We start from the raw sequence: 24501 nt of genomic DNA on the forward strand, positions 1-24501 counted from the left end.
TGCAAACCCAATTTGTAATATTTGTTCTTGAAATGGGTGGATTGGCATTGACTTTAAATTTTTGTTTGAAACAGAAGCATTTATTTGTCTAAAACCCAACAAAAACTTTCCAAGACAGAGTTGAAAAAAAAAGTGATACGACAATGATAAAATAGCAATACAGGCCAATACGATGACAATAGTAAGACAAAAAAAAAACTTAGAAATTTCAGATTTATTGCGTGTATATTGCTTGTTTATTGCAATAAACATGCTCAGCAAGATAACTCTAATACAAGCTTTCTCCCTTTGTGTATATTGCTTGTTTATTGTTGATTCAATTCTTAACAACTAAAATGAGTTATTAAAAACAACAACTTTAATTCTCGCAAGTGCACGAACCGTTTATAGTATAGCTTATGTAAATGCGAGGTCGATCCCACAGAGAATGGTAACTTGGTTCCAAGTTAAATTACTTAGAATGCTAGAAAAACATAGAACAAGGAAACTGACTAACTAGCTAAAGGCAAGGTTGAATTCAACAATGCCTCTTGCTAATTACTCAAGGTCTAGGACAGAATCCTAGCACCACACACGCACTTGAAATGGGGGGTTTTTGTGGTTGAAATGAAAAGAAGAAAGTGTAATGAAAGTGCTCGAAAGTAAACACTGGCAGCAATCAACAAGTTGTGAAACAATGATTGAGAGGTGTTAGAGCCTTGGAATCCACCACTAGTTTTCCTATCTAAGTTATGAATGCATAGAAATTGACTCAAGCTTCATCATAATAGATTATCGCATACAAGCCTATCGTATATAGGTGCAGGATGCATGATTATCCTAAGGCATGTAATTGTGTATGGTATCTACATAACACGTAATCTCTAATATGCAACCTAAGCATGGTATCTACTTAGAATAAAGCATACAAGAGTCATTAAGCTCCATGAGAATATGATAATCACACAAGTCCTATAACATGATATCTGTCCTAGTCAACCAATGGTTATTAACCCCTTGAATGATTCTTAGGCCATTCATATGTTGCTTGTGAAAGGAGAGTAGAATTGGTGAATCTAAACCCCTTCCCAACTTGTGCTAGATGCATAAAATCCTAGTTAGCTACTCCAAGAAAATATACATCAAGCACATAATAAACTAGAGATTAACAACTTGATAATGAAAGCAAGGAAATCAATTAACTATAAAATCATCCATAACATTGAATATTCATGACTAGGGCTTCATCCTAAGGCCTAACTAAATGGATTAGTTAGACATAACTATGAATACAGAAAATAAGAAATACATAGATAGGATAAAGAGAGGAGAAAAACTAGATGATGGCAGCAAGGAATTCCCAGGACAGCTCCAAGCTCTCTTATCTCTTTGTGGTAAATCTGAATGTGTGTATGAGAGTAATGGATGAAGTGAAAATGTGTGTATCTGACTCTCTATATGAATGAGTGTGCAGCTCTCTATTTATAGAGTGCAATTTTGTCCTCTCATTTGGCTGGTGAAGCACACCTCTCTTAGCTGCTCCCAACTACTCCAGTTGCCCATACTTGCCAACTGCTCCAGCTGCCCATACTTGCCAACTGCTCCAGCTGCCAAATACATGCTTTGGTATGGTTTCTTTATGGAAAGCTTGACTTTTGTTCATCCTTCTGAGTTCCTGAGCTGATTTGACTCCCATGTATGGCTGCCCATGTGTAGCACATGGCTCTAGGGATGTAGCCACATTAAATGTGATGGCAGCCAACATGACATTTCTATGAACTTGGTTCAGTATTTGACGTGCTGAGGGCTCCAGATTTATCCAATTAGGCTGAAATTTGGATATGTTATAATAGACACCCATTGGAACAACTTCTATCAAGGATGTCTCCTCATCTGACTTGTGTAAGTTGCTGAAATGAGGCCTGAAAGATGACCTACGAAACTGAACTGACAAGAAGTGTGGCCCAAATTGGGTTTGTCTTTAAGCTCATATTCCTCTTGTGCCACTCAGCCCTTAACAAGCATGGATTGCATCAATTGTGATCTCTTGCTGTCTTAACCTACAAAACACACAAACATAGGTAAAAGACTCAAAAATAAAGAGAAACTAAGCAAAGTCACTAAGTAAAGAAGGCATGCAAATGTGTGAAATTATGACCTTATCATTTATTGTGTGTGTATTGGTTTTTTATTGCGTGTATATTGCATGTTTATTGCATGTGTATTGCTTGTTTATTGCATGTGTATTGCCCCTTTATTGCGTGTATATCGCATGTTTATTGTAGACCTTACCAAAGAACCCAAAAAGAATTAGCTGCGAGTTGGAAGATATAACTAAGAGGAGAGGAGCTGCGAGTCAGACCTCATTGAAAAACCCAAAATTTGTTGCACAATCCCAAGACAAATTGAGAAAAATTTGTTGCACAATCCCTCAAAAAGTTATAATCCCACTGAAATAACATTCTCTACACAAGCTGAAAATATTAATTGTAAACCTGGATAGTAAAATTTTAAATTAAACCCACAATTATATTTCACCAAATTTCTGTACAATTTCACTCAAATTTGACTTGGAGAGACTTGAACTCACATCGAGCACCAAAAATCCAAACCCATATATGAAATTGAAAAAGGAGATGAACACCCAAATTTGAAGGAGAAAAGCTAAGCTGGCTAACTGAGACGCCATGCATGGAGGTCGAAAGAGGTGACAAAGAGTGAGAGATGGAGGTGAAAAGGGTGAGGTCGTCGTCGCCGATGTGGGTGCGAGTGAAAGAGAGAAGAGAGGAGAGAAGGGCTGAGAGAGTGAGATTGATAAATTGTGAAAGAGGATTTGAGAGAGCTCAGAACGACTAAACAAAAGTGAAAGGGGGGCAGAAGGAAGAAGATGAAGAGGAAGAGACTAGAGAGATGAGAATATTTCAAAGAGCAATGACTCAGAAGAAAAAAACTAAGTGAAGGATGGGCAATAAGCTATCAATAGGGAGTTTTTATAAAGGGTATTTGTGATTGGGTTTCAAAATAAGGATATTAGTGAATAAATTAGGTGAGCCGGGGGTAAAGTTGCCAATTTCCCCCAATTTGACCCCACATCAGTAAAAATTGGTAAAATGTTCCCTTTTTATTATTATTATTTATATATATATATTTTTATTTTTTATTTAAAGGAACTAATTTTCCCACTTCTCTTTTCTCCACTTACACTTCCTTTGTTATTTAATACATTTGAATCAATTTTGTTATTTTTTGTAATTTTTCTTTCCTATTCTACCCTCATCCTATATTAATTTTTGATATGGGTACTCAATCAATGAGAGTGAATAACACCCAGGCTTTTGGATTTCTACGTTATCATCATAACACAACAAAACCCAGGCTTTTGGATTCCCCTACAGACTTGGAATGCCGAAATATTTATATGAGAAGAATTCTTTTTTATTTTTTATTATTTTTTATTTCTCTTCAATCCATGGCTGTTTGTACTTTCTAAGAAGGTACCCAGACAAAATGAAGGTATGAAATGATCTCATATGAAACAAAGAGAACTCCATTAATGTGAATTTGAAACTCATAGTCTCAAACTCAATTTCATTTTCCGATTCATGTCCACAAGTTCATAAAAAACTTTCATTCAATATATGTTTTCCGAATGATTATGACGGAGAAGAGGGAGAAGAACATGGAAAAAGAAAATGCAAAAGTGTGTAGTTAGATGCATAAGGAAAAAAAGGATAATGGGAAAAGCAACTCCTTTTTTTAAAACTTCATAAAATGACCCTTATAAATATATGTTATCGTCTACTTATTACCTTTTTGTCACTTTGTTTTTCTCCCCTGAACTCTCTCTCTCTCTCTCTCTCTCTCTCTCTCTCTCTCATTCGCTATATTGTCTCTTTAGTTCACTCTCTCGCAGCCTCTCTTCCTTAATTTTGCAACAGATTATTCATCAAAGTTAAGGTATGAAATCTCCTTCTATTCCTCTCTCTTTCTAACTATAATTTCACATTATAGTCGTGGTTTAGTGTTTGTAAGAAATGGAAATGTATGCCTCTAATTTGAGTTAGGGTTTCAAAGAAATCGATTTGTATGGCCTAGTTTGTTCATTATTGTCATTTAAATATATGGTTTGTTTTTAGGAATCGTTGTGGTTCTGTTGCATTTCAGAGTTCTAAGTTGTTTGCATCTTAATTTTGGTAAATTAGATGCATGCAGTCGTTTGTTTTCAGGAAAAAAAAAATATTGTTTCTTCTTCTCCCATTGAGCAGATCATGAAAACAAAGACCAAACCAAAATGATGAACAATGAATTGAATTAGTCATGATGTTGCATGTCAAACAAATCTCAACCTGAAAAGTGCAAATACAAACAAATATGGAAATGAGAGAAGCTAGTCAAACTTTAAAGTGAATGGCCAATGTTTGAAGCCATATGTGGAAAATAACTTCGACTCCATGGAGTCTACACATCCTCTCAACAAACCAAGCTGATCAACTATACAGTAAAGCTGATGACTATAAAACAAGCGCTTGTTGGGAGGCAACCCAATGTTTAATTTTCGTTTTTTTAGTTTTTAAATTATTTTTCCTTTACCCCGTTTTTTTTTCTTCTTCTTTTTGCAGCCCATTCAAGTACACATGCATTGCTAATGTCAATGTCCAAGTTTGGGCGACATTCCTCCTTTTGTTTTGCATTGTTGCCACTCATTACCAAATCCCAGGAAGTGTTGTTACCCCTTATTCCATTTTCTATTATTTTTCTATGCTTTCAAATTGCGGACAATGTTTCAATTAAGTTTGGGGCAAGGGCTTTATTTTCTAAACAATGTAGGGATTATGTTTCGTAAATACTTCTTTCATTGGATATTGTTTTTGAAAATCAGTCTGCGACGTGTTCTTTGCTTTTGCATTATGAATCCAACTGCATAAAGAACGCCAATTTTGGACCAGTATTTTGTGAGATACATGCTAAACACTAGACAAAAGTCGAATATGAAAATTATTGACAACATATTAGTTTTTTAGTTGGGATGTTTGCATGTTGTTTAAATTATGAAATTTTGTTCTGGATAGCTATTAATTGTAGATGATTTGAATTTCGAGTGCTAATGTGTTTGTTATACGTGAATTTAAGGTTGAGAACATATGCATTGAACCTAGCATTATTTAGTTTTGAGTAGTTGCGTCTTTTGAATTTGTAACCCACCAGCTTAATCTTTACTAACTCAGATGCACATTAACAATTTTGGTGAGTATCATGGTAGAGCTGAGTTGTGTAAGCCTTGTTTTGCTTGGTATAACGTTGCCTAATGCCTTGCAAGCCTGAATAATAGTACACAAAAAAAGTCTTACTCCGAAGCCTTTTCAATTGATGTAGAATAGATGGCGAAAGCAATTGAAGAGGAGCTGGAGCGACGCGCACACAAGGTCAAATTGGGTAAACTGCAGATTTGGACTCCAATCTCAAAATCGGGCCCACGACCCGTCGTTTTGCCTTGACGTATGGGCTTTTTTGGGCATCAAAGATCATTTCGTAGGCCGAAATACAATTTTAAAGCTTTTACAGTTTTTGGAAATTTTGTTATTTTCCTATTTTAATTCATTTGTTATTCCTAGGGTTTCTATGAGTATCTAAACATATTTTACCCGTGGCTATAGTTATGTTTTGTTATTCCAGTTTATCAAATAAACATTGAGGTTTCCTTATATCTCCCTGGTAGATTCCAAAATTCCATGTTCTAGGCTAAGGTTTTAGCCATTTATTTGTCATGTTGCATCATCAACTCGAGTTATTAAGCCCAATGAGTGTTTTACACTTAATGCCTTAAAGCAATCTAGTTTGGGAGTCATTAGCCTAACACTTTCTACATGGGTTGATTAGAAAGCTAATGGAGTTGGACTGGAAAACAAAACAAAAGAAAGACATGTTGTTTCACCAAGCTTTGCTTAGTTACCGGGCCTCTTGCCTAATCTGCCTAATTAGTAGTCAGTGTTTGCGTTAAACGGTGAAGTTTTGGTGAGACTAAAGTGGCGTTTGTGTTTGTGCCTAATAAATCACGATCATAAACTGACTGAAGGGACCTCCTCTTGGCCCTAGCACCTACTCATGAACTGAAACGGCCACGCTTTCGCTAGGCATTTCGCCTTCAAAACAAAAGAAAAGCTGCGAAGGCGAATCCTCTCGCCTCTCGATCACGGTATTATGGGCCAAAGCCGAGGGTCGTAAAAGACATGGTTGAAGATACTGCGGTCAAATCGCCACGTGGTCTCAGGGTCCCACGCCCCATTTAATGAAGTAATGCCTCTGAATATCGTAGCAAGCCCACTAGTCGCAAGAAGCATTTAATGCACGAGGGGAGAGGGGAAGTGACTGAAGTTTGGTAATGGAAATCAGAGTGGTTAGGCACTCACAAGTATGCGACAACTTGAGGTCGATCACCAACCACTGCACAGGCATTAAATGCATTCCTATGGCCAAGGGGGCGAACCCACGATTAGGGCAGTGGCCGAGATTTACCCAGATCCATGGGGGTCACACCACCATACTTCACGATCCCAAATGCCGATTTGACTACCCACTTGCCCCGATCAGGCTCCACCACCCAGATCTTTTCAGCCTCGATTGTCCCTCTAAGACTCCCCCTATAAATACTAAGCTCAAGACTACATTCAAGGGTTCAAACACCAAACCAAAAGCCTCCCACGGAGCAAATTATATTTTCCTATAATGCACTTTCAATATCTTTACTTGCTTTCCAAGGAGTAGTGGTAGATTGTAAGAAAAATCCATTCATCAATATATCATACGACCCTTGATTTTCAAGGCGTCGGAGCACCATCTCTGTTGTCATCTCATTCACCCCATATATCATACGACCGTCGCTCTCTGAGCAAAGCACCGAGCACCGCCTAAAACCCGCCACCAACACCACCATTAAACGGTTGTAGCTCGGCCATGAACCGACAGAGATCGTTCCTCTCTCGCCACAATCGCTTGATCATCGAACTCAAAACAGCGCATCATTTAAACCATCTTCTACCCAAACCTCATCACCATCTCGACGCACGGTAGACCGTGCTGGCACGCCCGCGCACAACCACACCGCATCCAAAAGGGACGTCACGTGTTAACGCATATCCCCTCGGCCCGAGCACCGTGCCGTGAGATTTGCAACAGCTTTGGTAGTGCTTAAATTTTTTAAAAGCGGCTTTAATAAAGAATTATTGCATATGGGTGTTTACCATGAGGAATGGGGCTTTTTCTTTAAAAAAAAAAAGTTGTCGATTACGCTGTTTTTTCAAAGCTTTCGGAACCTAGCTTTTAAAAGGTGCTAAAATTTAGCTGATGGTTTTAATGAAATTTTGACTTTCCCATAATGTCCTCACTTATTTTTCAAATGGACAGTCCTTTGTCCCTCCAATTACATCAAGCGATACAAACTCCCCTTTCTTCTTTACTCTCTGCTATTGCTAGAATTCTCATTGTGCACGTGAGAAAATTCATTGCTAAGAAGGTTGCCCACTCAAAAGTAACTTAATTAAACTTAATTACATTTCTAATTTTTGAGTTTTCTACTTCTCAAACTTTATGCATCTAGAGTTTTCTCTTTCAAATTGGGGGTTTTTCTATTTGTTGAGGGATTTAGGATGAAGAGAGAAAACCAGAGTGAGTGAATGAGTTAGTGAGAGGGAGAGAGTGATGAGTTTCATGTTCTATTTTTCTAATTTTTGTTCTTTTGTTGTACTGATGGGTTTATTTGAAATTGGATATTTTTGTTTTGGTTGCCTTGAAACTATATAGTTTTCAGATTTTGGCTTTGTTTATTGATGTCTTCTTTTTGTTTGGTACCAAGATATGAAAAGAAAAAAAATTGGGACTCGCAGTACAATTACGCTATCTATACAAAACAACACATGTCGGATGGACAACAATGTCCACCTTAGTTTGTTGTTCTTGTTTTTGGTGTTGGGTGGAAAGATCATTATGCTAGAATGTAGGTTTTGTTATCCCTCTAAATTATTTGAAAAAAAAGGGGAGATGTGGCTCCTTATGCCACTCTCAGAGCATGTAGCTAGATTTAGGTGTTTATTAATTGTTGACTATATTCTTGTTATATGTTGTTATCTTCTTGCTAGATGTAATTATTGGCTGCTAACTATGTTCTTGCTAGATATAGGCTGCTAATTATGTTTAAATTCTAATACTTTTGTGATATATACATAAATTGTTGATTAACAAGATCAAGATGATTCCTTCTTTCATTATAATGATTTTTGGACATCTAATTTTTAAATAAAGATTAGCTTTTCTCCTTTTCTCATATTGGCAATTTAAGATGTTATTTGGATTTTATTTGCTATTATTCTCAAACTCAACCCATTTTGTTTTAGTAAGGATGGGAAAGAATGTGGGAAGTTTATCAAAAGCTCCAGCTACATGGAATAACCATAATATATCCCTATTCTATGATTTGTGCATCAAGGAGGTGGATGTCGGACGTCGTCCTGGCATTCACTTTCAAAAAGAAGGATGAGAAAATTTGAGAGTAAACTTTAATAAACAGATAGGAAATAATTATTGTAAGGGGCAACCGAAAAATAAGTGGGATGCACTCAAAATTGAATGGAAATTGTGGAAAGAACTCATATGCAAAGAAATTGCTCTAGGGTGGAATTCGAGCAAGGGTACTGTTGATGCATCTAATGAGTGGTGGAATAATAAAATTCAAGTGCGTGCAATATTTGTTTTTAAATTAATATTTGTCTTCCCCTTTTTATTTTATTAACATGCATTTATATTAATAATGATGTCTCTATAATGTAGATAAATGCTGAATATGCAAAGTTGCGTAAAAAAGGCATTAATCGTGAGATTGAGGAGAAACTAGATAGGATGTTCATGAATACCACAGCCACTGGTGGACATGCTTGGGCACCTTCATGTGGTACACTCCCACTAGAAACTCAAGAGGAGTCCATGAGTAATGTTATTTTACTCGAAGGAAGTGATTACTCATATGATTCCAATCCAATTGGAACGATTCAAGCTATCAAGAATACTGCTAGGAAAGGGAAAATGAGAGCACCTTAACAATTGAATAAAAATATGCAGAAATATAAGAAAGGAAGAAGAGTTGGAGGTGCTGAAAAACTAGCTGGCCAAATTGACCACCTTGTTGGTGCACTTGAGAGTAGGAGCATAACAACTGTGGGAGCAAATTTTCCCATGAGAATATTCTATTGGAAAGATTCCCCTTTCTTCTTCGCCGCCTTTTTCTCCCTGCAAAATAGAACAAATGAGAGGAACACACCCGGGGGATGTTGGCCAAAGGCCTTCCAATGCCTAAGTTAGTTCAATTGATTCGTATAGAAAACAATAGCTAGTAGGGTACGTAGATATGTTTATGGTGTAAACCGGGCGGTCGGAGCCTTATGTAAGAGAGAGAGAGAGAGAGGAGGCGGCTAGGGTTTGTGAGGGGAAGATTTTTGCAGAGTTTCAGTAGAGATTTCAGACGTAGCTCAACTCTTGTATGTGTCCATCTTTTTATAGTGGTCTTGGAGGCTAGGGTTTCAGAGGAATAATTCCGTAGATGGAAAGAAATTATTCCTCCCCGATTTGGAATTGATTTGATTGCTACCACAATTCCCAATTAAATGAGGAGTTACCTAATTAAATTAGGAATTGATTTGATACCTACCACAATTAGGGATTTAATTTACCCTAATAAATCAAATCCCTAATTAATGAAATCAATTCCAAATCGGGGAGGAATAATTCTTTTCCATCTAGATCGACACGCATGCATCCTGCAGGGCTAGACTTGTTCGCCTTGGTATCAACCGTCGACGCTGAAGAAGAACCCTTAGCCCGGGCAAATGACTTTCTCATCTTCTTAGCCTCCACCAACCTCACCTCCAAAGGAGTCAACGATACTGAATCAACTCCACGCTTGACTGCCCGTGACTCAACATTTGGATCATAAGCGGACCTCCCGCTTGATCTCCATCTTTTGATTGATGCAGATGACTCGAACTTCGAGGAGGAATGTCTGCATCTCTTCGATGCTCGGCAGAACTAGATTGGGCACAAGCTACCTCACGAAGCAGGTCATGGTTTTCAAGCTTGTCAGTAGGAGGCTTGGGTAGAACACCCCAAACACCGCGCATACCACCAACCTTCTTGTTATTTGCACCTGCAAGACATTTGACCCTGGCAGATGATGATGGAGCATACCCCACTTGAGTTTTCACAGCAGAAGGGAACCTTGGCTTCTTCCTTAATGGAGACACATTCTTCGTCTGCAAAGGAGTAGCTTCCTATGTTGCACGGACACTCCAAAATGCTGGAGTGTCGAGTGTTGGACATGCCGCCGACACTCGACACGGCTCCGATACGCCGACACACCTCCGACACAGTCATAGGGGGACACGGTCAAGACACAGCTCCGACACGGTCAAGACACGGCAGGGACCATATTGAAATTTTAAAAATAAAAATAGGGGTCTAAACGTGATTTTTGAAACTTTAGTGGACTGATTTGAAATATTTTTAAAAAGATGGGTTGAAAGTGGAAAAAGACTTTTTTAAACCTAAATGAATCTCACGAAAGTAGCAGCCACTTCACTTCATTTCTTCTGTTGTAGTAGCTCTTCTCCTCTTCTCCAGCTTTTGCAAAGGTGAGTGTTTTTGCAAAAAAATTTCCTTTATTTTCAAATGCTTTTATTTATGTTTTCTATTTTCTTTTCTCATGTCCCTCCATAACAATAGAAGAGCTAGACTTGGTGGTGAGGTGAAGATTCTTTTCTTATGTTTTGAACAGAAACACAACAAATAATTATTTCTATGTTTTGATGTGTGTGTGTGTGTATTTTTTTTTTGGTGTTGGTATTTTATGAGTTATTTGTTTTGTTTTATGGAATTATGTGACATTGAAGTATTGAGAATTAATTATTATTTTAATTGTTGTGTCATAGTCGTGTCCTAATTTTTTGAGATTTTCCATGTCGCCATGTCACTGTGTCACATTCCCATGTCCCCGTACCCAGTGGCGGACTGTGTAGGTGCAAAGAGGTGCGCTGCACCTCGTCGGAAATATCCATTACTGACGCTGGAGTTGCACCTCCTCTTCCAGCGATGCACACAATGTGTTTGATGAAATGCGCAAAACCATTGGGCTGGGAGTTCTGGTGTGTGAGGGCTTTTTTATTTTTATTTTTAACGAGCCCGCCAAAACGACGTCGTTTTGGACCAGGTTTTAAAATGAGCTGCCTTTTTGTTGTTGAAATTTGGCCAAAACGACGCGTTTTGGACGAGGTTTTGAAATTAAAAAAAAAAAAAGGGGAAATCATTGCTTTGACGTGGGCTTTTTGTGGTTTTATTTAGGGCTTCTATTTCCTTACTTTATTGGGTTTTAATTGGAAGTTCTCTTTATTCAATTGGGTTTTGGGAATTCCTTAATGAAATAGAATTGGGAATTCCTTAATTAAGTAGAATTGGGAATTCTCTTTATAAAAGACCAATAACATCACCCAATTTCATCAAAGTGTGTGTGCATCATAAGAATCCTGCGTTTTTTTTCCTTCTCGAGTACACCAATCTAAAGTAAGTCGAATGTATTTTTTTTTCTTGAGCAAACACCAATTTTGTTTATTCTTTTTTTAATAATTTTTTTTTTCTTATTTAGCTCTCTCTATATTAGTAAGATCAGTAGCAAACTCGAGGAGGAAGAGGCTACGTGACACGTTATTCGAGGTATACTTAATTTTTATTTGTTTATTTAATTGATAATTTGATATTGATTTATTTATTTAATTGATAAATTATAATCAATTAGTCATAGTAATAGATACAAAACCCTTATTTTGTTTCAATTGTGCAGTTATGAAACGGTACTTTCAGAGAAAGAGTTTAAATCCTCCTTCAAATAATCTGGGTAGTTCAAATCCTCCTTCGAATCATCTATCTAGTTCCAACCCTCCTTCAAATAATCCGGCTAGTTCCAACCCTCCTTCAAATAATCCGGCTAGTTCAAATCAACCTTCAAATAATCCACCTACTGAGTTGGATGAAATATTGGCTAATCTTCCTGCAGACCCTGGCCTTAGACCTCTAATGACTTATTATAATCCCAATTTTCGAGAACAAATCCGAAGAGCCTATCTGCAAAGGGGTCCTTGTCAGCCTAAAAGCCAAATCGACATGCCTGAAACACTTACGGGGGAGAGTAATCGACGTTTTCTTGTGAAATGGTTTGATTCATTTGTTTGGTTGGAGTATAGTAAAGAGAAAGATGCTGCATTTTGTCTTCATTGTTATCTTTTTAAATGCGACTTTGATAAACAAGGAAAGGCTGGAAGCGATGTCTTCACTGAGAAAGGGTTTAAAAATTGGAGGAAGGGACCTGAGAATTTTAGGGACCATGTTGGACAAGTTGGAAGTCTTCACAATAAAGCTACACAACATTGTACAGATTTAATGAATCAGAAGCAACATGTTGAAACCATTGTGATCAAGCAGACATACCAAGCTTGTGTTAATTATCAAATTCTATTAACTGCCGCACTTGATTGCACTAGATATTTATTACGACAAGGTCTTCCTTTTCGTGGCCATGATGAAAGTGAAACATCTAGCAATAAGGGTAATTATGTGAAGCTTTTGCAATTTCTTACCGATCATGATGAGAAACTTCGTGCCGTTGTGTTTGAGAATGCTCCAGGGAATCTCAAGTATATTGCTCCTAAAATTCAAAAAGATATTGTCAATTCTTGTGCCGCTGAAACCATTGATGCAATTATTAGTGATATAGACGATGCATTCTTTTCTATATTGGTAGATAAATCACGTGATGTTTCAATAAGAGAGCTAATGGCGGTGGTGTTGTGTTATGTGAACAAAAAAGGGCAAGTTATTGAAAGGTTTGTGGGTGTCCAATATGTCTCTGATATGACTAGTAGCAAATTGAAAGAGGCAATTGAGCAGTTGATTTCTTCAACAAATTTGAGCATGTCCAGGCTACGAGGACAGGGGTATGATTGTGCTAGTAATATGAGAGGTGAGCTCAATGGTCTTAAAACACAGATTTTGAGAGAATATCCTCAAGCATATTATGTCCATTGTTTTGCACATCAACTAGAACTAGCTCTTGTAGCCATGGCAAAGGGTAATGAAAACATTGCTACTTTCTTCACAACGGCTAGTAGTGTCGTTAACATTATTGGAGCATCGTGTAAGCATTGTGATGCACTTAGAGAGCAACAACAAAAAGATATTATGAAAGCTCTTGAAATTGATGATCTTGAAACAGGGCAAGGGTTAAATCAAGAGACTACTCTCAAACGTCCTTGTGATACACGTGGAACTCACATTATGATACTTTACTTAGTATTAATATTATGTTTCATCCCGTGATGAAGGTGCTTGAATGGATTGTTGATGATGTCAACCAAGATAATTTAGGTGAAGCAAATAGGTTATTGAAAGAAATACAAACTTTTGACTTTGTGTTTCACCTATATTTGATGAGATTTATATTGGGAATCACAAATGATTTGTCAAAGGCATTACAAAAGAAAGATCAAGATATGTGAATGCAATAATGTTGGTCCAAAAATGTAAGCAAAAGCTACAATCCATGAGGGATGACAACTTTGATGATCTGCTTGGCAAAGTATCAATATTTTGTGGCAACAATGATATTGATGTTCCTAACATGGATGATTTATTTGTACCAAAAGGGAGATCATGACGTAAAGCTCAGAAAATCACAAACCGCCATTATTTTCGTGTGGACCTATTTCTTACTATCATTGATAAGCAACTAGTGGAATTGAATAATCGCTTCACTGAGGTAAATACTGAATTGCTTCTTTGTATGGCATGTTTGAGTCCGGCTTATAATTTTGCAGCTTTTGACAAACAACAAATACTTCGTTTTGCTCAATTTTATCCTCAAGAATTTAATGACCGAGACCTCATGCAGCTTGAAGATTAACTTGGGCTTTATATTGTTGATATGTAGAGCAGCACTGAGTTTTCATCATTGAAAGGAATTACTGATTTGGTAGAAAAATTGGTGAATACAGGAAGGAGTAGAATATACAACTATGTATATTTACTTCTTACATTGACTTTAGTTTTACCCGTTGCAACAGCTTCAGCTTGAGAGAGCTTTTTCAGCTATGAATATTGTGAAAACACCATTGCGTAACAAAATAGGGAATCAATGGTTGAGTGATAGCTTGGTTGTTTACATTGAGAAAGATGTTTTTTCTTGTATTAGTAATATAAATATAATGCGACGTTTCAAGCTATGAAATCTCGTCGGCAACAATTGTAGGGTAATTGTAAAGAAATTTTTTTTAATGTATTATGAATAACATTAGTATTGTTTAAATTATAAGGATGTTTAGGTTTTTTTTTTTTTTTGGGAGCTCTTAGCTTTTGAAAATTGCACATCTGCTGAAAAATTCCTGGGTCCATGCAACATAGGTAGCTTCATCTCTTGAAGACTTGGCAGCAGCATTTCTCTTTGGGAGAGATTCAGTAGAACACTCTTCTTGTCCTGAAGTGTGTCATCGTGGTTAGGACCATTCTACTTCCACCTCTAGACATCCTCGGCAGGGGTAGACCATCGTCTTCCTCCCGGTACTCGCTCAATAGCCAGCGCCACTCGTGAAACCTTAGAGGGATATTCAAAGCACGACAGACCTTAGCCATGTCCGGTCCAAGTTCCAATTTTTTGTTGATGTCATCCGCTACAAGCAGAAAACAGAAGTTAGTCAGCCACACTTCAAGAAATTCAAATAAAAAAGAGCAGATCAAAAATTGCAAAAAGACGTACCATTGAAATAAGTGATGGGAACAAGTGGACCATCACCAACGTCGCCTTCCCACTGTCCGCTGACTTCTAACACATCGTCATGCCACACGTGATCTCCTTGACCAAAGCTGTCAAATAGCTTAGCTTTATAGATGCAAACTGACTTGGAACACACCCTATGGCGCAGAACACCTCCTTGAAAAGCTTTGACAATGGGAATTTGAAGCCTTAGGAGAAATGAAAGGGACAGAAGGTCATAATTTTGGCATTTGGGTCATCGCATCCACGCAAGGCACGCTGTCAGTCAAAGGCTTCGCTAGCCTTTCAAGTCTCAATCATGCTTCAAATTATAATCACACACCCGTTGCAGCTCCCCTCATCGACTAGAAGGCATGGTCCAAGCTGCCAAAGCCAAAACAAAAGAAAAAAATATATATACAGCCCAAGTCAAATTACCTTGGGTGTGCGGCGAGGACAAGGACTCAAGCGGGTTGGGAAAATTCTCCAAAGTTCTCTCTCTCTAACTAATGAAATCGAAGGAATGGACTTTTGATGTGAAGAATAAATTGGAGGAGCCCCATATTTATAAGGATCGAAATTCCTTGACCTACGAGGAATCCCAAAACCTTTCCAATTGGGTGTTCGAAAAATTAGCAAGTCAAACACCTCTTCTACTCGGGGAGACCAAATACAAGAAGGAAGCCCAGTTGCAATTGGATGGCCCAACGGTTAATCAACATCTCCTACATGCCACCACACGCCATGCGAGAAGGGGGCATTTGTGAGAACCGAATTAAATCAAAACCCTAAGTCAAATAATTCCTTCCATTTGGGGATTATTTGACCTAATTGGGAATTATTCAACCTAATTGGGAGTTACTCAATTTAATTGGGGATTACCCAATTAAATAGAATGTTACCTAATTAGGTTGAGAATTGATTTGATTTCTACCACAATTCCCAATTAAATGAGGAGTTACCTAATTAAATTAGGAATTAATTTGATACCCACCACAATTAGAGATTTGATTTACCCTAATAAATCAAATTCCTAATTAATCAAATCAATTCCAAATCGGGGAGGAATAATTCCTTTCCATCTACAAAATTATTCCTCTGAAACCCTAGCCTCCGATACCATTGCAAAAGGATGGTCACCCACAAGGGTTGAGGTATGTTTGAAATCTCTGTTGAAACTCTGCAGAAATCTTCCCATCACAAACCCTAGTTGCCTCTCTCTCTCTCTCTCTCTCTCTCTCTGTCACTTACATAAGGCTCCGGCTGCCTGGTTTACACCATAAACATATCTATTAGCTATTGTTTTCTTTACGAATCAATTGAACTAACTTAGGCATCGGAGGGCCTTTGGCCAACACCCCCCGAGTGTGGTCCTTTTATTTGTTTTATTTTGCAGGAAGAAAGAGGCGGCGAAGAAGAAAGGGGTATCTTTCCAATCGAATATTCTCGTGGTAAAATTTGCTCCCACAACAACATCATTAATGATAAAAATGGAACTAGGCAATACTATTCCTGAAGTGATAGAAGTGATATCATCTTTACCTAGATGTGAACCTACTAGCACTTTATGGATGTTTGCGACTCCATTGTTTTTGAATCAAGAGAAGCGACAGATGTTCTCTACCATGAAGACTCCTAATGTCAAGCTTGCATGGCTAACTTATGAATTTAACACTCAATAGCGCAACTGACTTATGTCTTTGTTATTTTAGGGAAGCTGTCTTGTGACTTTGTTGTGGTTATGTTGTTTGGATAATTACCTACTAGCTAGTTATATTGTTTGGATAATTACATTGTTGCAATGAGTTATTATTTGGACTATATATATATATACTTTAGATTATGGCATGCCTGTAGGTTTTATTGATTATGGTTAACTGGGAGTGTTGATAAGTATTATACATCTTTGTTGAGGAATTATTATAGGGGAATGATAGGTGATGTTATACCATGTTGAGGATGGACAAAGATGTATTTTACATATTATCTAATGAGTTGCAATCTAATTATGGGTTGCGGGGTTTTAGGCATATGAATTCCATTGAGATATTGAGAATGTTTGTACACATGCTAGGACATGGTGTGGCGAATATTTTAGCACAAGAAAGATTTCAACATAGACAGTGAGTAGATTTTTTAGTTCATGTTGGATGTTGTATGTCTTATGGCAATAGATGTCATAAAACCGATGGATCATGAATTTAGTAATACTTAACAAGCCATAGTGAGAGATTCTACATATATGTCTCATTTTAAGGTAAAAAGTGCATCTATCATTTCTCTCTACCTTTTTTTTTTGCTAATTATATTATACACATTGAAAATTTTGTGCAACTATCTTTTTTAGGATTGTATTGGTGCTATAAATGGAGTGCATGTTTAAGCCTCAATACCACCTTAAGACCAAGTACCTTATATTGGTAGGAAAGGGATGTCAACTCAAAGCGTTATAGCTGTATGTAACTTTGACATGCAGTTTATATTTGCATGTGTCGGATGGGAAGACACTGCACATGATACACGAGTGTTTCTTTCAGTTCTCCGTAGTGAAAATTTAAATTTCCCTAAGCCTCCAAGTGGTAAAACTTTTTTAATTAACCTTTGTGATTTTCATTACTTACTTAGTCCAATTACATAATAATAATAAGAAGAAAATGAATGTTGTATTTCATAGGGAAATATTATTTAGAAGATACGGGGTACCCACAAATGATAGGATATTTGGGACCATATAATGGCAAAAGGTATCATATATCTCATATTTTCGTAGGAGAAGCCAATGGGTTATAAAGAGGTATATGTTCACTCTTCTCTTAGGAGCGTTATTGAAAGAACATTTAGAGCATGGAAGAAAAGATGGAAAATTTTAAGAGATATGTCTAATTATCCATTCAACAAGCTTTTGGAAGTTTTAAAAGGTTTTAAAAATTTAACCGTTTTGATTTATTTAATTATTTTAGCTTTTTTATTTTATTTATTTTAGGGGTTACAAATATTTAATTTTCAGGTTTTATTTCTATATTGAATGCCTTAATTTTCTAGTTTAATGTGGTAAAAGTTACATGTTATTGAATGCCTATAAAAGACCACTTCTCCTTCACATTTGAACAACCACAACACCATCAGAATATCACATACCTATTTGGGGGTAGTGAAAATTCACCCAACTTGGGCACCTTTGGAAAATACAAGCAGCTGGGCTCTAGGAGTTACGGTCGGATGCGAGAATATCAACTGGGGTGTTGAAATCGAACGGCTCAGGCGTTGAAAGCTGGTGGCCTTGGATTTTGAAATTGGCAATTGAGTTTGATGGATTCGAGTGGTTGGGAGTCCGCGGAGTAATTCGAGCTACACTCGAAGGCAGCCGGATTGGTGGAGCTATGTGGCGAGTCAAAGCTGTGGATTTTTGGAGCTAAACTAGCCGAACTGTGTGGATGGAGGATGTGACCGGGCTGCGTTCGAACATGGTTGGAAGATGCGGCCAGGCTGGGAGCTCGAGATGTGGCCGGGACAGTGAAGCTTGACCGCTGGGCTAAAGCAATCCGGGCTACACTCTATGGATGGAGCTTGAAGGCAGAACCCGGTCGAAATTGTTGGGTGTACATTAGAGCTCTAGGAATTTAAAGGTCATGAGGGGCATCTCTATATCATTCCAAAAGCTCGAAGGTCCAAGCCCAAGCCATGAATTCCATCTTAGGAGTTTTGGAGGATATGTGCACGTGATGGAGGTCTCAAAAGGAAAAAAATCAAGGAGGTTGATAAATAATTCAGAATATTCCAAAGCAAGAAAAAATCAAGCAGATTAGAATATCTCCATCTATGCAATCCCATGGATTTAGGGGCCTCGAAAGGGAAGAATATTGAAAGAGTTGACCTTTGGCCATTCAATGGCCAAGCCATGGACCAACGGACGCCCTATATAAACCTCCCCAAACGAAGGCAGAAGACACACATCATCAAACACACAAACCTATTTTTCGTCTTGCAATTTTCTTTCTCTAGACTTAGGATTTTACTTTTCAAGCACCTAGCGCAGCAAGTTCTTCCTTTTCCTAGTGTAAGTTTAAATTCTTGTTCAATTTACATTTTCTTGTCATTTAAATTCAAGTTTATTTCAATTGCTTTATTTTTCATTGTTATCGCATTTTAATTAAGTTTAATTTCAATTTTAATTTATTTTATTGTTCTTATCATTCTTATTGCTTTTATTTCGTTCTTTCTTTATTTATCGCTTTGATATATTTTATCGCACTTTAATTATTGTCTTTATGTTTAAACGCACATTTAATTTAATTGCATGTTTTTCATTTAAAAACCTAAAAATCATAGAAACATAAATACAAAGCTTAACCATCCTCGAGCCTGAGGAAGTGAAAGAATCTAGCCAAGAGGAGGTTCCTTGCTTGGCCGATCAATCACTTGATCAGAAATTAGAAGTGCAACACATCAATCTACTCACATTCCATTCATGCCCAAATTAGTGGCTTGATGGTGGCACGCCCCGCACTCAAAAAAAGAAGGACCAAAAGTTCCTTCATTCGGTTGCCTCTGCCGAAAAAAGGGAAACATAATTTGGCACTCCCGGTGGGACCACTAGGTTTTGTATGGTTGTAAACACTAGGGGGAATCCTAAAAGAGATCAAGAACTTGAAGAATCTAGCCTTCGGTAGGAATAAGAGATAATCATGGCTCTTTTGCTTCCTATGAATACTTAGCCACAAAATGTTCCGACCTCCCAACAAGAACAATATGACCTAGGTTGGGCCACGGCTATAGGCCACGACCACGTGTTAGTCGAAAATGTTACAAAAGTCACTGGGGGACCAGTCTTGAGGCCGAATTTGGCCACTTCATTGGAAGTCTAACAACTCATCCATGTCATGGAGACTTCGAACAACCTCCACAACGAATGAAAGAGATGGCCTGAACCATTGCCCAAACAATGACGTACATGATGGCTACTCAAAATGCTCAAATCAATGAGAGATTTGATCGATTGCTAGGCCAACAAGATGGCCAAAATGGGAACCAAGTGGCACCTAATGGAGTGCAAGCCGCGAGGCCTTAAGCGGAGGCCCAACCAAATGTCTTTGGAGTAAATCTGCCCTAACCTAATCCATTAGCTAGGAGTAACCCAACCCCAACAGTTAATGTTTAGCAGATAGGTAACAACCCATTGTGGCAGCCAATAAATTCCAAGTATTCCCGCCATATAATCAATTCCGCCCACAAGCTCACTAGGGGGCCGGAGCCAATTTTGTTGGGTCTCATACCAACCAATTCGTCGAAGTCGGTAGTTGGAATAATCCCGACGAAAATGCGAACAATTCACTGCTAGAAAACCAAGCAATCGACCGAGGTGAGGTTGAACATACGATTAAGGATAGTACCCTATGCTAAGAGGATTGGTAGGCCAGTCTATCGGAGGCCATATTCGGAGCACTTTGATCAAGTGGAATTTCCAAGGGGTTTCAAGGTTCCAGATTTTGCACTATTTTCGGGAGATGGGCTCTAGTCAACTGCTGAACATATTGGCCAATTCACGGCCCAATGTGCAGAGATTGGACATTACGAGGCCTTGAAACTAAGGCTATTTCCAAGTACCCTCACGGGGGCAGCTTTCTCATGGTATGTCAAGCTTCTGCAAAACTCCGTCCCGAATTGGCAACTTATGGAGCAAGTCTTCCACGAGCAATTCTATTGGCAGGAGTCGGAAGTTTCGATGGCCGACTTGGCGAAGATAAGCCAGAAGCCAAGTGAGTTGGTTCAAGAATACTTGGGGCGATTTAGAGAAGCAAGGGCTAGGTGCATGGTCACAACCTTACCCGAATTCTGTTAGCTTAAGATAACGATGAGAAGAAAGAGTAAGCGGTACATTACCTCAGCCGAATTCTAACGGCATTGAGAGGAAATACTCCCCGGTAGAGAAACTTTGCTTAGCCTTATACTTTGCCGCGACCAAGTTGAGCCATTACATGTGTGGGGCGTGTAATCGCCAAGACTAATTTGATAAAATACATGCTCACTCGGCCAATCATTAGAGGGTGAATAAGAAAATGGACGATGGCATTGGCGGAGTTTACTTTCCGCACTATGCCAAATTTTACTTTACACAACACTACATAGGCATCGACAAATCTAAAAACCGATGCTATTAGTATCTTAGACATCGATTAATAAGACTAAAAGTGTATAAACAGCACAAATTTTTCACGTTTCTTACCGTTGCTGTTGATTATACTTTAGCATCTATGATATATTATACTGATGCGTAAAATGATATTCAAGAAATTTGTTTTAAGTGGAACATTTTAGCACCGATGCCAAAACCATGGTTGACCGCTACAGTGATTTTTGTGACGAAATTTTTTCACTCCCTCGCAAATATTTCAAATTCCCTATGGTATTTTTTTGCCAAAACTTAAAACTCTTTCATCCCTCTCTCCTTTCTTTCGATACCTACACTGCTCCCTCACAAATTTCAGACTTTCCCCCAAAAATTTCAGTCTCCCTTACAAAAATTTTACCCTACATGCCCTCAATTGCAATCGAACTCCAAACTCTATCTTCTCTCTCTCCTATCTCCTCCATCTGGTATGTTCTCAGTCGCTCTTCCTCCCCATCTCCTCTTGTTTTGATCTTTTCTATCTTCACTGCTCTCTCCATCTCTAATCCCTCCTCTCACAACTCTCGGTGTCATGGCTATCTCTCTCTTTCTGACAACTCTCTCTCAGATTCTGCAATAGCATGGTTAGGGTTTCAGTTTAAAAAAAATTTCATTTTGTATTAATCTGAAACTCTTCATCTCCTTCTCCTTAGTTCAACAGATTTTCTCCTCCTATATCTCACCCAATGGCAGTCAGGTGTTCTTTCTCAATTCTTCTCTCCTATCTTCTTTTCGTTTTTTTTTTAAATTTTATTTATTAATTAGTGACCAATACATATGTCTGGGTAGACTTGCTTCTCTTAGTAGTGACCAATTAAAGTTTATTTTTTAAACTTAAATTCTTTCTTTTCGGAGGACGAAGAGTACAAGCGAGAGAACCAGAGCTGAGAGAGAGTGCGATTTCAATTTTGTGTCCTTCTCCCTCTGAAAATCAGCTAGGTTTTAGCCTCTTTGCTGTCATTTAAGCTTGATTTCAATTTCATGTCATTCGATTAGGCTCGTCTTGTGCTCAGGTCAGGCGAAGAACTTGGTTTGTACGATTGGGTAAAGAAATTTCTCACTGGTTTTCAACGAATTGCTCAAAGATCTCTCAGGTATTTTTCATTGTGGTTCTCATTTATTCTTTTGCTTTTGATCTTGGTTCCTTTTAGGAATCTGTTCACCTGTTTTGTGTTTATTCCTGTGATGGAAGGATAAAGTTCCCCATTGTCTCGAAAACCATTGAGTGGTCAACAAGTCAACTTTCTTTGGTGTGTGAGCATGCCACTGCTAGCAATAAAAATCCTAGCATACTTCTTAAAAAAATGGATAACTTGCGCCTCAAGTTACTGACTTCTAAACAAGTAATTGTGAATTTGGGTGAGGAATATCTCCCAAGTAAGTTCTTTTCTTGCCTCGGACTGGTGAGGACTTCACAATTTATCACAGTACAACATTGGTAGTTCTGGCCAGAATAAATGATAATAAAATGGGTTTTCTAGGCGAGGCGCCTTTACAAGACTTGAAAAGGAAAAATCAACTCTAGAAAGGCAAAAGAGGGCTGAGTCCCATTTACACTGGATAGAAGCTTGATCCGGCTGGGTATGTTTGTCTTTGGATTGAATGTCAACAATTTCAACTGCTAACCTTCAGTTGTAAATTGATACCAAAGTTTGAGTTTGGCAGAGTTTTAATCTACTTCAAGCCACGGAAGGCTTTTGAGCAGCGAGCGCAACTTCTTTGGTGCGACAGGCGAAGTGGCGGACTTGAGGATTCTTAGCTGGAATTGCACTATGGTATCTATTCTGTTTGATCAGGGCTCTCCATAAATTTGTTGAGGTTTTCATATTTGTGAAAACTCAAACTCTGCTTGTTTTGGCTTTTTGCTGAACAAAATTTGTAACGAGAGAAATCTGGTTTTGAAGGACTTATTTCTCTAAGTCTGAACTTGGAAGTTCTAATCTATAGCTGGCTTCTTTTGTGGCTCAAATGAGCTTTTGGTTGTTCTAGTTTATTTTTGAAGGTTCTCAGGGATCAAGTAATCATTGTGAGTTTTTGCCTTTGGTTGATTCTGATTGTTTGATTGGTTGTTTTTTTTGGGTCCTTTGCCCTGTTTACTCCCTCTTACATTTATAAGAAATGTCTTGGAGTAGGGTTTCTAATTCTTTTCATAAAAAAATTGCAAAGGATATGGGGTTTTATCAGTTTCGGGCAGATAAGCTCTCAATAGTCAGTTTTTAAGACAAATAACTTCTTTGCTTTTGAAAGAGAACCTAACTCTTCTTCCAATTTAACTGCCCTCTGTAAGAGTTCAAACTGTGATGGTTAGTTTGATTTTCCATTTTTGAACAACTCCCTGTCCTCTACTTATCTTTTTAGAAAACATAGCTTGCTTATCCCTTGGAAATGGTGCCTGCCAAATTTTTCTGTATTCAGAAAAGGATTTTGATCTTCTTCTCTGCTGTGGCAGTGGGGAAATATTCCTGTAAGAGTCCTTTTGCTATTTTCCTGTCAATCTCTTTGAGACTAGTTGAAATTGTTGACTTTTCCAAGCCAGGAGATCACGTGGACTTCCTTGAGAACAATTTCTTCAGAAAAGATCTGATAATTTGTTCCTGGGCGCCTTGAGATGATAGATTTTGTAGACTGGGCCTAATCTAATCGTAATTGCCATTTAATTTGGCCTTTTTTACATTTCTGCCATTTTTCTGAAAAAGACGTGGGTTGGGCTTTCTCTAAATCTGATAATTGAAGCCCAGTTCTCTTTTCCTTTTGTTTCATGGGCCTTTCTGAAAAGTGGGCCGGCATGTGGTTTGCTTTTGGCCCAAACAGAATCTGAGTTTGATTTCAGTTTTAGCAAAAGTTTCAAATCTTAGCAATGGATTGGTTGGGGTTTAGAAAACTGATAGATGGATGGGTGAGTTAGGGTTTCTAAAATTGAGAAACGGTGGGGGGTGATATCTATGAAATTATGCTAAAATTATGTGATGAGCTTGATGTGATTTTGATTTTGGGTTGTGAATCCCAAAAGCTTGATGCCTAACTTCCTAATTGGATTTGTAGATGTTTCGATTTTGAGAAATGACCTTGATCTTGTGAGATCCTATTCTAAAAGCAACTTTTGAGACCATGAACTCATCAGTTAAGAATTCTTGGATCTTTGGCTGTTTGGTTTTCATCTTCATGCTGCCTTTTTCTTTAGTCTTATTAGTGAGCTTATGCTCTCTGACTGTTTGATTCTTGTACTAATTATTGCAAATTTTTTATCTACTGCTTTGTGTGGTATGTGCAGCCATATTTTGTCCATTTAATATATTAAGCCATTTAATTCACAAGCCTATATTTATCCCTTTACTATTTTGAGTCAAATTCCAAAGTGGAATCGAAAGGGTAAAAAATTTATTGAAGTTGGACTTTTATATTTGATGTATTTTCATCTGGCAGTGGACTTGTGATAATTTAGCTGTAGGTGACTTATTATTTTTATTATGTTTTTCCTGTCAGCTTGGTGAAATCATTTAAACGTACATCAGATTACTGG

General features: G+C 37.9%; 3 pseudogenes; all 3 read left to right on the forward strand.

The window, feature by feature from the left end:
* Positions 1–8371: 8371 nt before the first annotated feature.
* LOC148915792 (L10-interacting MYB domain-containing protein-like) lies at positions 8372–16497 on the forward strand (annotated as a pseudogene).
* Positions 11857–14314, forward strand: LOC148915793 (uncharacterized; annotated as a pseudogene).
* A 265-nt stretch (positions 16498–16762) lies between the features above and the next one.
* Positions 16763–20654, forward strand: LOC148915794 (uncharacterized; annotated as a pseudogene).
* The last annotated feature ends 3847 nt before the right edge of the window (positions 20655–24501 follow it).

This window comes from Prunus mume, linkage group LG6 (assembly GCF_029339155.1).
Source record: "Prunus mume cultivar Tortuosa linkage group LG6, ASM2933915v1, whole genome shotgun sequence".
Taxonomy (NCBI): domain Eukaryota; kingdom Viridiplantae; phylum Streptophyta; class Magnoliopsida; order Rosales; family Rosaceae; genus Prunus; species Prunus mume.